This window comes from Alosa sapidissima, chromosome 20 (assembly GCF_018492685.1).
Source record: "Alosa sapidissima isolate fAloSap1 chromosome 20, fAloSap1.pri, whole genome shotgun sequence".
NCBI lineage: Eukaryota > Metazoa > Chordata > Actinopteri > Clupeiformes > Clupeidae > Alosa > Alosa sapidissima.
This window is the reverse complement of record NC_055976.1, coordinates 4177135-4187134: the sequence shown is the minus strand read 5'-3', so window position 1 is coordinate 4187134 and position 10000 is coordinate 4177135.

The following is a 10000-nucleotide window of genomic DNA, read 5'->3' as shown; positions in this document are numbered from 1 at the left end:
GCATTTACTGTCAGGGACACTTTGAAAGAACACAATTGCACTTAATTGCAGGCAGAGAGGGAGAAGCTTGAAATGGTCGGGCCTGGCACTAAATGCAAACAAAATAATGTAATTCAATAGATTTTCTCTCTCTCTTTTTTGCTCTTACTGTATCCTCCACTCTCTCTCCCTCTCCCCACTCAGAATGGGAGTAAGATGTTACTCACATGTGGGCCAGGATACAAGGCAACATCAAACGCAGAGAGGAGCAAAAAGATAAATACTGGCCGGCGATTAAAATCCATATTTATGCAGCCCAATTTTCCTTGCGAGAAAATTCTGCGCATTGGTTAGCTGGCTCCATTTGATCTAATCCAAGAAAAAAAGATGTCTAAACCTCGGGGCCTGTGATCCGAGCCTAATGCATTGGCAAAAACAGTCAATTATATTGTAAATTGCAGGGAGAGGAGCATCAAACTGTTTGAACAGCAAAGGATCTCGGTAAATTAGAAAGACCAACGAGATACAAAAATGTGAAAATAAACAGGTTGGAGAGCAATGAGGAGTCGTGTCTTTAGACACAGACGGCCAATTACAGACGGCTAATAATCCTGGCTGTACATGACAACACAGTGAAAGCATTAAGAAATTACGTAATCTATTGTTTCTATATAAAGTGTACAACAATCAAATCAAATCAAAGTGTGCAACAAACTTGCATCAATCAAAATGGACGACACTAATTTTATTTCCTGGCTGACAGAGACTGCTGAGATTTTATGGAACAACGCTGTGAAATGTGAGCTCATTATCAAAATCAGTTTGAGAATATTTTATTGTCTCCTCCTAAAAGTGGCATCAAAGATTTCAAGCCATTCTGTCTGAAATGCCTGACTTTTGCTACATGACTCTAAAAGTTTCTTGGAAAGCTGAATTCATGCCCCTTCACAACCTACTAACCACCCACACACAGACAGAGTTATCAACACACAAATACACACAGACACAACACAGACTCATGCGTGCGCATGCACGCACACACACACACACACACACACAAACACACAAACACACACACACACACACGCACACACGCACACACGCACACACCCCATCCATATCCATCCCCTGCGAGTTGGGGTCCATAAATCAGAAGCGATGCGGCCATACGGCCCTGTGGAGATCTCTTCCATGGGGTGTCAGAGCAAACTTGTGCTGAATCCATCTGTGTAATCTCATCTTCATTACGCCCCTGCTGCTCTCCTGTGCTGTAAATCTGCCACTGACACCAGCTTTTATGTCTCCACATCCGCTGCAAAACTCCCAGCCCGACATGTGCTGCGTCTCTGCTCCATCCTCTCTCAGAGTTCCCACTATTCCACTCTTCTTTCTCTCCCACATTTATCCTCTATGTGCGATTAGGTGTTTACAAGACTGGTTTCTAGAGAGCTATGTTGCTATCATTTTCTCTGAATCTTGTGGACTGATATTTGTTTTGTGGGAAATCTAGGAATGATCAGCAGTAAATGGAATAAATGTGGTGCTTGTCAGTATGGTGATATATTGTGCAGACATAGTGTAGTGCTTTCATGTTTCAGACATACACATTCAAATGATGAACAGGATTAACTGAATATCAAAATAATAAAATGCCCATATGCACTATATGGGCAGTATGCTTGATTTGATTGGTTTTTAATCCATGTTATCCTTATTTGTATATTTATATGCTGCAACAGACTTTGAATTCAAGATACCACAGATAGTTCAGGGATGCGTAGTCAATGCAAAAATGACAAGAGAACCAAATATTTTCCTGGCATCACATCAAGTGTGTGTATCCCTCCTTCTTGTGATTCAGGGGTATAGTGGTTTACAGTCCATTTGAAATGTAATCTATCTGCTTAATTATGTGTCTTAATCATGAAGATTGGCACGTTTCTCACTGATGGAATACATTTCATGTTATTTAGTGCTGGGAGAGATGGTCGGCGCTGCCTTTGATCTGGTGCACTCACCAGGAAGAAGTAGATTAAAAGGTTCAGGGAATCAAAATTTCCCTCAAATAGTTTTTTTTTGTCGTGAGAGTGCTTAAGTTGAAAATTAACTTTATGCAAAACACACACACAAAAAAAGAAATAGCTGTCGCAGCTCCTTGGACAGCTGTGTCATAAACATAGGTCTTGCGATGGGAAGGCTATCATCACATTATGAGGATAAGAGATGGTGTTCAGATGACGCCTGGAAAGAGATGGTGTTCAGATGACGCCTGGATGGTGTTCAGAATCAACTGGAAAGTTCAGCATATGTATGCTTGTATCACTGGTCAGCACCGTTTTTTTGATAATGCACAAAACATATCGTTGGGTTTCACAAATGGGAAGTTACGAGCACTCAACAGAATTCCAAACAGCTAGGCGAGGGGTTGGGTTGGGTGGGTGGGTGGTTGGGGGCATTGTGTTGTAGAAAGCAGGAACTCAGACCCTCTGATTTGGTGCTTTAGGAGGTTTTAGAGGGACTGCTTCACAGTTACAAGGGATGTTTTTAGTGTCATTTTTCTTTCATTTTCAGAAAACCAGGTCAGCCTGGAGAGATGCACAAAGAGAGAAGGAGAGAGAGAAAGAGAGAGAAAAAGAGAGAGAGAGAGCTATACTCTGGAGCCCGCTATAAAGGTAATAGGTGATAAACAGCATCTGTTTCTAATGTGGGGAAGACCAGAGGAATATGCTTCAGCTCAAAGAGTCATACAACTGCCAGTCATCTTCTGCAGGAAAGCAGGGGCCCTCTCTTTTTCGTTCTCTCTCTCTCTCCTTCTCTCTCTCTCTCTTTCTCTCCTTTAGAGTTTCTTATTCCTTTCACTCCCAACCATCTGAGAGACAGCCTCACTCATGGCAGAGCAGCCCTGGCGCATCTAACTCCGGCGCTGCAGCAGAGTGCAACAGTTTCACCACATTGCCAGTGCTGCTGTCACTCTCGCCACTTTTTGAAGGCTGCTCACAGAGTGTGCAGAGTGCTCCTCTCCTAGTTGTGATCAAAACAGCACCGGAACAATACGGCACTGGCTGTTGGGAAATGCAGCGCCTCAACTGGCATTCTGTTGTTGACACAAAGCAAGTTTCGTAACAGGTCTCTTATTCATGGGGACAGTACACCCAGTGTGTATTTTAGTGTGTGTGTGTGTGTGTGTGTGTGTGTGTGTGTGTGTGTGTGTGTGTGTGTGTGTGTGTGTGTGTGTGTGTGTGTGTGTGTGTGTGTGTGTGTGTGATGGGCAGATGAGGTGTAATGAGGTGAGGTCGGTGCGGGCGTTGTTGGTGTGCGGTAGGTCAGCCAGCACAGGTGCTAGTCGGGGACAAGAGCAGACGTGGCGGGTCATCGAGCACCATCAGCAGAGAGAAGCTCCCCTGCTGTCAACAAGTGTGGGCCATTGTCCACGTGCTCATTGTCCATGTCTGTGTGTTTTCTCTCTCTTTCTCTCTCTATCTATCTCCCTCTATGTGTGTGTGTGTGTGTATGTGTGTGTGTGTGTTTGTGTGTGTGTGTTTCAGTGATTATGGGTACCCGCATATGTGTGTGTGTGTGTGTGTGTGTGTGTGTGTCTGTCTGTCTTTGTCTCTGTGTGTGGAAACATCACAACGTCTATCATCTCTTTCCCTGGGAGAGGACAGGCATAGGCTCTTGTGTGGAGACAGAATTATCCAGAGCTCTGACTTACTTAGTGCTCCTGACTGGAAGCTAGTAGCACCCTCTACTGGAGCATTTCCTTAACTCCTTTATACCAGAGCAAAGCACACGCACACACACACACACACACACACACACACACACACAGACACACGCACGCACACACACACACACACACACACACACACACACACACACACACACACACACACACACACACACATACAAATACAAGGTTACAAAAAGGAGCCGAGTCAAAGCAACGCTTTTTCTTGTTGCTATTTTTGATAGATTTTTTGCCATGTTTAAGACATTACAGAAAAAGCTGTATGTACAATGTCATCTAAAATGTACAAATCCAAGTGTAGGGTATGATGCAAGCCTGACTGCCTGGTGAAATTTCTAGAAAGCATTCTGGATTAGTAGAGTATTCCTAATCAACTCTGCTTTCAGAAAAGAAGGGTGAAATAGGATGCGGACCCGCAAATCTTTTCCATTTCTGATGGAAAATCAGATATGTGACCACTATGTTTCTGCAGTTCAATGCTTGAGGAAAGAGGCTGCAGATCCATTGTTTATGTCCACATGGTGATTGCCTGTCATCAGGAAAAATGGGCTAATTTCTCGGAGCGTGTCAAAATTAAGCCGCCTCCAAATTCGTGCCATTTATAGCTGTTATTTGAAAGCATGCCTTTCAAAGTCATAGCATTTTATATATCAGGGGAAGAAGCTGAGGGACTGCTATGTGCGTAGACATGCAATTCTCCAGTTTTTAGGCAGGAAAAACTACACTTCAGGTAGTCATCTGCATTTGTCTTTTTCAGTTCGTCAGTTTTTTTTTTGTTTTTGTTTTTCTTTTTAAAGTAAGGTTTAATATGAAGACAAAAGTATTATTCAAATCCAATGGCCCTTTCTGAGTCGTGATAAGAGTCCCAGTTTAAACTTGACAGGTTGTAGAAAAGGTGGAACTTGTGCTTTGTTCTGTATCTCCACACAGTGTGAGAAGCTCTCTAAGCTTAGTCTATTTGAACACGCAATGTTTTAAAGCTTAGAACAGCATGGGGCCTGAGAGTGATAGAGATGAGAGAATAAAAGAGAGAGGGAGAGGGGGAATGAGAAAGAGAGAGGAAGAGAGAGAGAGAGGCAGAGAGTTGGAGAAAGAAAGAGAGAGTCTCTGTTTATTCAAAGCTGACATGACACAAACTTGCTACCTTGTTTTATACCTGTTCAAGCATGACAGTCATGGTTTGAAAAAGGTCCCTTATGTGGTGAGGTGCAGGTAACACCAGGGAGGAGTGGGGGAAAAGGCACAGAGAAAAGTTGACGCTTGTGGAAGTGAGCCAAGTGTTTTACACCGTCTACGTGTATGTGGCTCAGGTGAGCTAAGGAAATGTGTGTGTGTGTGTGTGTGTGTGTGTGTGTGTGTGTGTGTGTGTGTGGTGGTGGTGGAGGGGGGGGGGGGGGGGGTGTGTGTGTCTGCGCACGGTTTTCGAGCTGAGAGGGTACTTAGCGAAGGTGAGATGCTCACTTACACGCAACCACCTTCACTGCTAGTGGCGCCGCTAACCTTGGCGGCAACAGATGGTCACCTGGATTAATCGTCTCCATTGATTCATCTCATTATGTCATTAAGAGAGCCCATCTTCTGAGGAGGCTGTCTTGTCTAAAAGTAGCTTGTCTGGTGGTTCTACTAAGCACAGTCACGACAACCTCTCACAATCCAGCAAGTTCACACGACAACACATGGCTGGGATGATAATATTGAACGTCAATTTAAAATGTCTACAAAACAGACACTTTTTTTAATTCTATTGGACCATTTTACTTTTGCACCTTACTGGGAAATAGTATTAAACAGTATTATTACACATTATACAGGATGTATGTGGGATGTATGTGTGTAAACAAACATATCCTTGAATGGATGATCCAAGTTCAGAGACAAATGCCTTAAAGTGATTCCTATATTTAGAAAGCTCCTTGGTTTAGCCCTTTAGCTCATGAGAAATTAGGTTATGGGCAGAGCTAGGATCTGATCACAGGAAACTTGATCTAAGACCTCAATCTGTCCTTCCTGAACCCTGAAAGGGTACAACCCCTAATAAAGAATCACCCAAAAGCTTTAGTGGAGAGCTAATAATACATCTCTCAGCATTCAGCAGCACTATACAGCATTCACTAGTCTATTATTTCTCAAAAATAATATCTGAGGATATTTAAAAGGGTTACAAAATTCTGTAAGCGAGAAGTCTGTTATATTTTGATTGTTTATTAATTGTTACAGTGTTATCATCTATGTGACCTTCTGTTAGAAGTATAAAGGTAATTCTGCTTGGCACCTTGGGTTGGACTAGTTTCAGCCAAATCTTTTTTTCTTTTTTTTGTTTCATCATAATGATCCCAGAAGCCCCCAAACAGTTGAGTAGACAACTTGTGTATAGGACAAGACTTCTGAAGGCACGCACACAAAACTCCAATTTGTCTCCACTGCAGTCATCTTCTCACACTCTTCAGTATCCATCCACCCAAACAAGACACAGACTAGACAGACACAGAGCTGACGGCATACCACCGCCATCACGCCAGCTGCAGCTTTGGAACACAAGAGGGCGCTCTTGTTACACCGAGGACAAAACTGCAGTCCCGTGTACGAAGACGAACGGCCCCCACCCCTCCTCAGCTCCTATGTCCCCTTAAATGGGCGACTAGCACACAGCCGCCAGGGCTGTCCTTTCAGTTTGCCCTTGTATTCCCCTCTCTGTAATCCTCTACTCCCCCAGTGCACGCACCAACGATTCAGGTTCCTGAGACTCGCAAGAGGACTGCTGATTTTTATCGGGGGAATCTGAGTAGTCACAATCATTATGTGTGTGCCTAACTCCCCCCCGCTTGTTTTGCCTTTCTGAAGCAATTCTCCTGCACTAGTGGCCTGAGAGGACTGAGGCGGGTGGAGGCTTCTCACCGGTGGAAATGGCCCTGAGAGTGGACGCGTCTCTCTCCAGAGCCGGGACTCCTGATTGGGAGCAGCCACTGATTGGATCTGGACGCGCGGCGTCGTAACACAGCAGGAGGGGAGGTGGCAGCTGAATTCATCCACTGAAATGAATCATCAGGATTAAGTGATTGTATGTGTGTGTATGTGTGTGTGTGTGTGTGTGTGTGTGTGTGTGTGTGTGTGTGTGTGTGTGTGTGTGTGTGTGTGTGTGTGTGTGACTGTCTGTCTGTCTGTGTGTGCAGCGCAGGTGCAGCACGTTGTTGGATTACTGTGCTCTCTAGTGATAGCTCCTCACACAGTTTTTCCATGCAGTTTTTCCATGCAGTCAAGCCCAACAATTTGATTCCAATGGGTTGTATGGAGCCAGAAGTATTTTAGACGTATGACTCTATGTGTATAAACATTATGTTACTACTAGCATTTGATTTGTGTTGTATAGTTATACTACATTGTGACAGGTGATGTTTATACCCCACAGCAAGCTGGGAAAAGAACCATTCGTCACACATGTACACACACACACACACACACACACACACACACACACACACACACACACACACACACACACACACACACACACACACACACGCACACACACACCTCAAAGTGATGCACTTCCCAAATCCCCAGTTAACAGCACTGCTCCTACTCTGCGGCTGTATCAAACGCACACCTCAGACAGCAGACATGTCAGCGTGTCACACTCTCTGGCAGCTCCAGAGCCCCATCCCAACACAATGAACTATTTTCAGAGGACACAAAAGCGCTCTCTGCCTTAAATAACCACCCACACCTATTTCAACATTTAGAAGCTGGAAATAACTCCCCCAGCCTTTACTACTCTCTCTCTCTATATATATACATAACATATGAAGCAGAGTAAGGGCCCTGCGTCCGCTCCCGTGGAGACCACGTCTCCAGTACTGCGTCGGGGTTATACGGGGACACACTAATCCCAAGCACTCCTATTAATTACTCCTCCCTAAGCCGCGGGCTTTTTCACATGGGCAGGAGCAGGAGGTCTGGGCAGTGGCGGCGTCGGTGGGAGTTTGGGTGGGGGGCCGGGGTGGGGTGCCGGGGTGGGGTGGGATCTAGCACAGATTTAATTGAATACAGGTTAATGGGATGGGATCAGATTCGGGGCAGCTTACCCTGTGCTTGTGCAGTGCCTGCGCGGCTTACCCACACCCAAGAATGCCAGGAGCAGCCAGATGAGCCGGGGGATAGCAGCGAGGGATCATGGGCTTGTCTGAGACGCGTCTGGTCTTGCCACATATTACTGTAAGAGCCTGTATGTAAGAGCCTCAGCTGCGCAAAGTCTTGACTATTGGCCTGAACAATACCATTTCAGATGTTCCTTTTTCCATCGCAGATGTAGATGACCATCAGTGGCAGTGAGTACAATGGACTGCAGTGGGCAGCAGAGTGTCTGCGAGGCTGCATGTCAGGTGGCTGTTTGTGTGGCTTCAGAGTCCAGTGCTATGGATACTGGGAACAGACATCCTGTCAAACCCCACTACTGTCCCTCCAGGGACTCCATTTACAACATCAAAGCATGTCCACTTTCCCTCTCTCTCTCCCTCTCTCTCTCGCTCTCTCTCTCTCTCTCCCTCCCTTTCTCATTCTCTGTCTTTCCTTTCTTTCCCTCAGTGGTGAAGTTTTAGTTGTCATTTGGGACTGGAGCCAAAATGAGGTTAGCGTTAGTGCACTTTAGCGCGCTCTGGAGCTCAGCTAATGCACCCGTAGCAGCTAAGGGAGGAAGCTATACAGCTTCTATAGGGGAGAATTTCCCACAACACAACACAACTCACCAAACCAGACTTCCTATTGAGTTAGACAGATTGTATACATCATTGATTACGTTATCCACCATTAAAGAAGCTATTCACTCAGGAATTCAGAGGAAAAATGTTTGCTTCATCATTTTTTATTTTCATCTTATGTGTGTGTGTGGTGAGATAAGGGATGACATTGTGTTTTTTCTCTACTGTATCTAGACATGTTGAGTTTTACAGTGAGAAGGAGACGACATAAACAGTCCACACCTAATCCAAAAGCAGTGTGTATAGATCCATACATCCTAAATGCTTGGGGTCATGGGAGTTACTGATTTGGTCTGAGAATACAGTGAATGCATTCAATTTAGTGACACAATATAAGCAGATCAGTGTACATAATGTGCCACAGTTTAAATCAGTTAAAGTTTGTTCCAGTTTACTCTACAGTAACTCTTTGAGATTATTTGTTGATGTTTTTTATGTTTACCCAACACTCCATATTTTTCATTTCACTGGTGAGACTTTGCGTCTGACCAGTTGCAGCAGTGTGGCCGACCTGGCGCACGAGCGTGCTCACGCCTCAAAGAGACCGCTAACAGATGGAACTCAGGCTTCTCCAGCACTGGTTCTCGTATTCAGCACCAGGTTGGAAGGAAAGGACCGCAGTCAGGAACAAACACAGCGAGTGGGAAAAATCGACAGCCCGTCTCCCGAAATAAGCCACGCGCGTCCCAAGAGGCAGCACTGCGAAGAGCGCTTCTGCAGTTTGGCAGACAGGGTCCTGACTGATACCGCTTTCTCTTTCTTTCTCTTAGACACACACACACACACACACACACACACACACACACACACACTCTGTGACAGCAGGTGATGGCTGAATTGGGTTAGGCCATGATTCATCACTGAAAACTGTTCCCATGAGCCCACAGTCACACACACGCATACTGTTTATACATGGTCTGAGAATGAATATTCACCAATATTTGCTCATGCTACATTAACAGAGAACACACTCATGAACAAATACACTCCCACACTCTCATAACAGCTCTCTCCCGGGAAGCTGTGGCGCACTGCCCATCAGGACCCACATTCGATTCTGACTAGTGGTCATTTTCCGACCCCACCCCATCTCTCTCTCTCCCACTCGCTTCCTGTCTCTCTCCACTGTCCTATCGACATCAAGGCAAATGCCCGGAAATATACTAAAAAATAACAGCCCTCTCCTTCTACACACGGCCACATCTTCAGTATTACACTTGCAGTGTCCCATTGCTCATAAGTTCTGAAAACTTCTGAACACCCCGTGACTAGTAAACATTTAAAACTAGGACTCTATCGAGAGAGGTACAGAGGTTGTGTGTAAATTGACTGTGATAGGATGGTATAGGATGTTTGATTTGAACAGCCTTGATGCAGTGGCAGCACACACAGGTAGATGACCCACTTGTTACACATTTGTTTACACACCCTTTGTACAGTATGTAGACTGAATGAAGGCTACAGGCACCAGTCACTAAGTAACCGCTATGTCAGTCTCTAACCCACAGATGGTGCTATT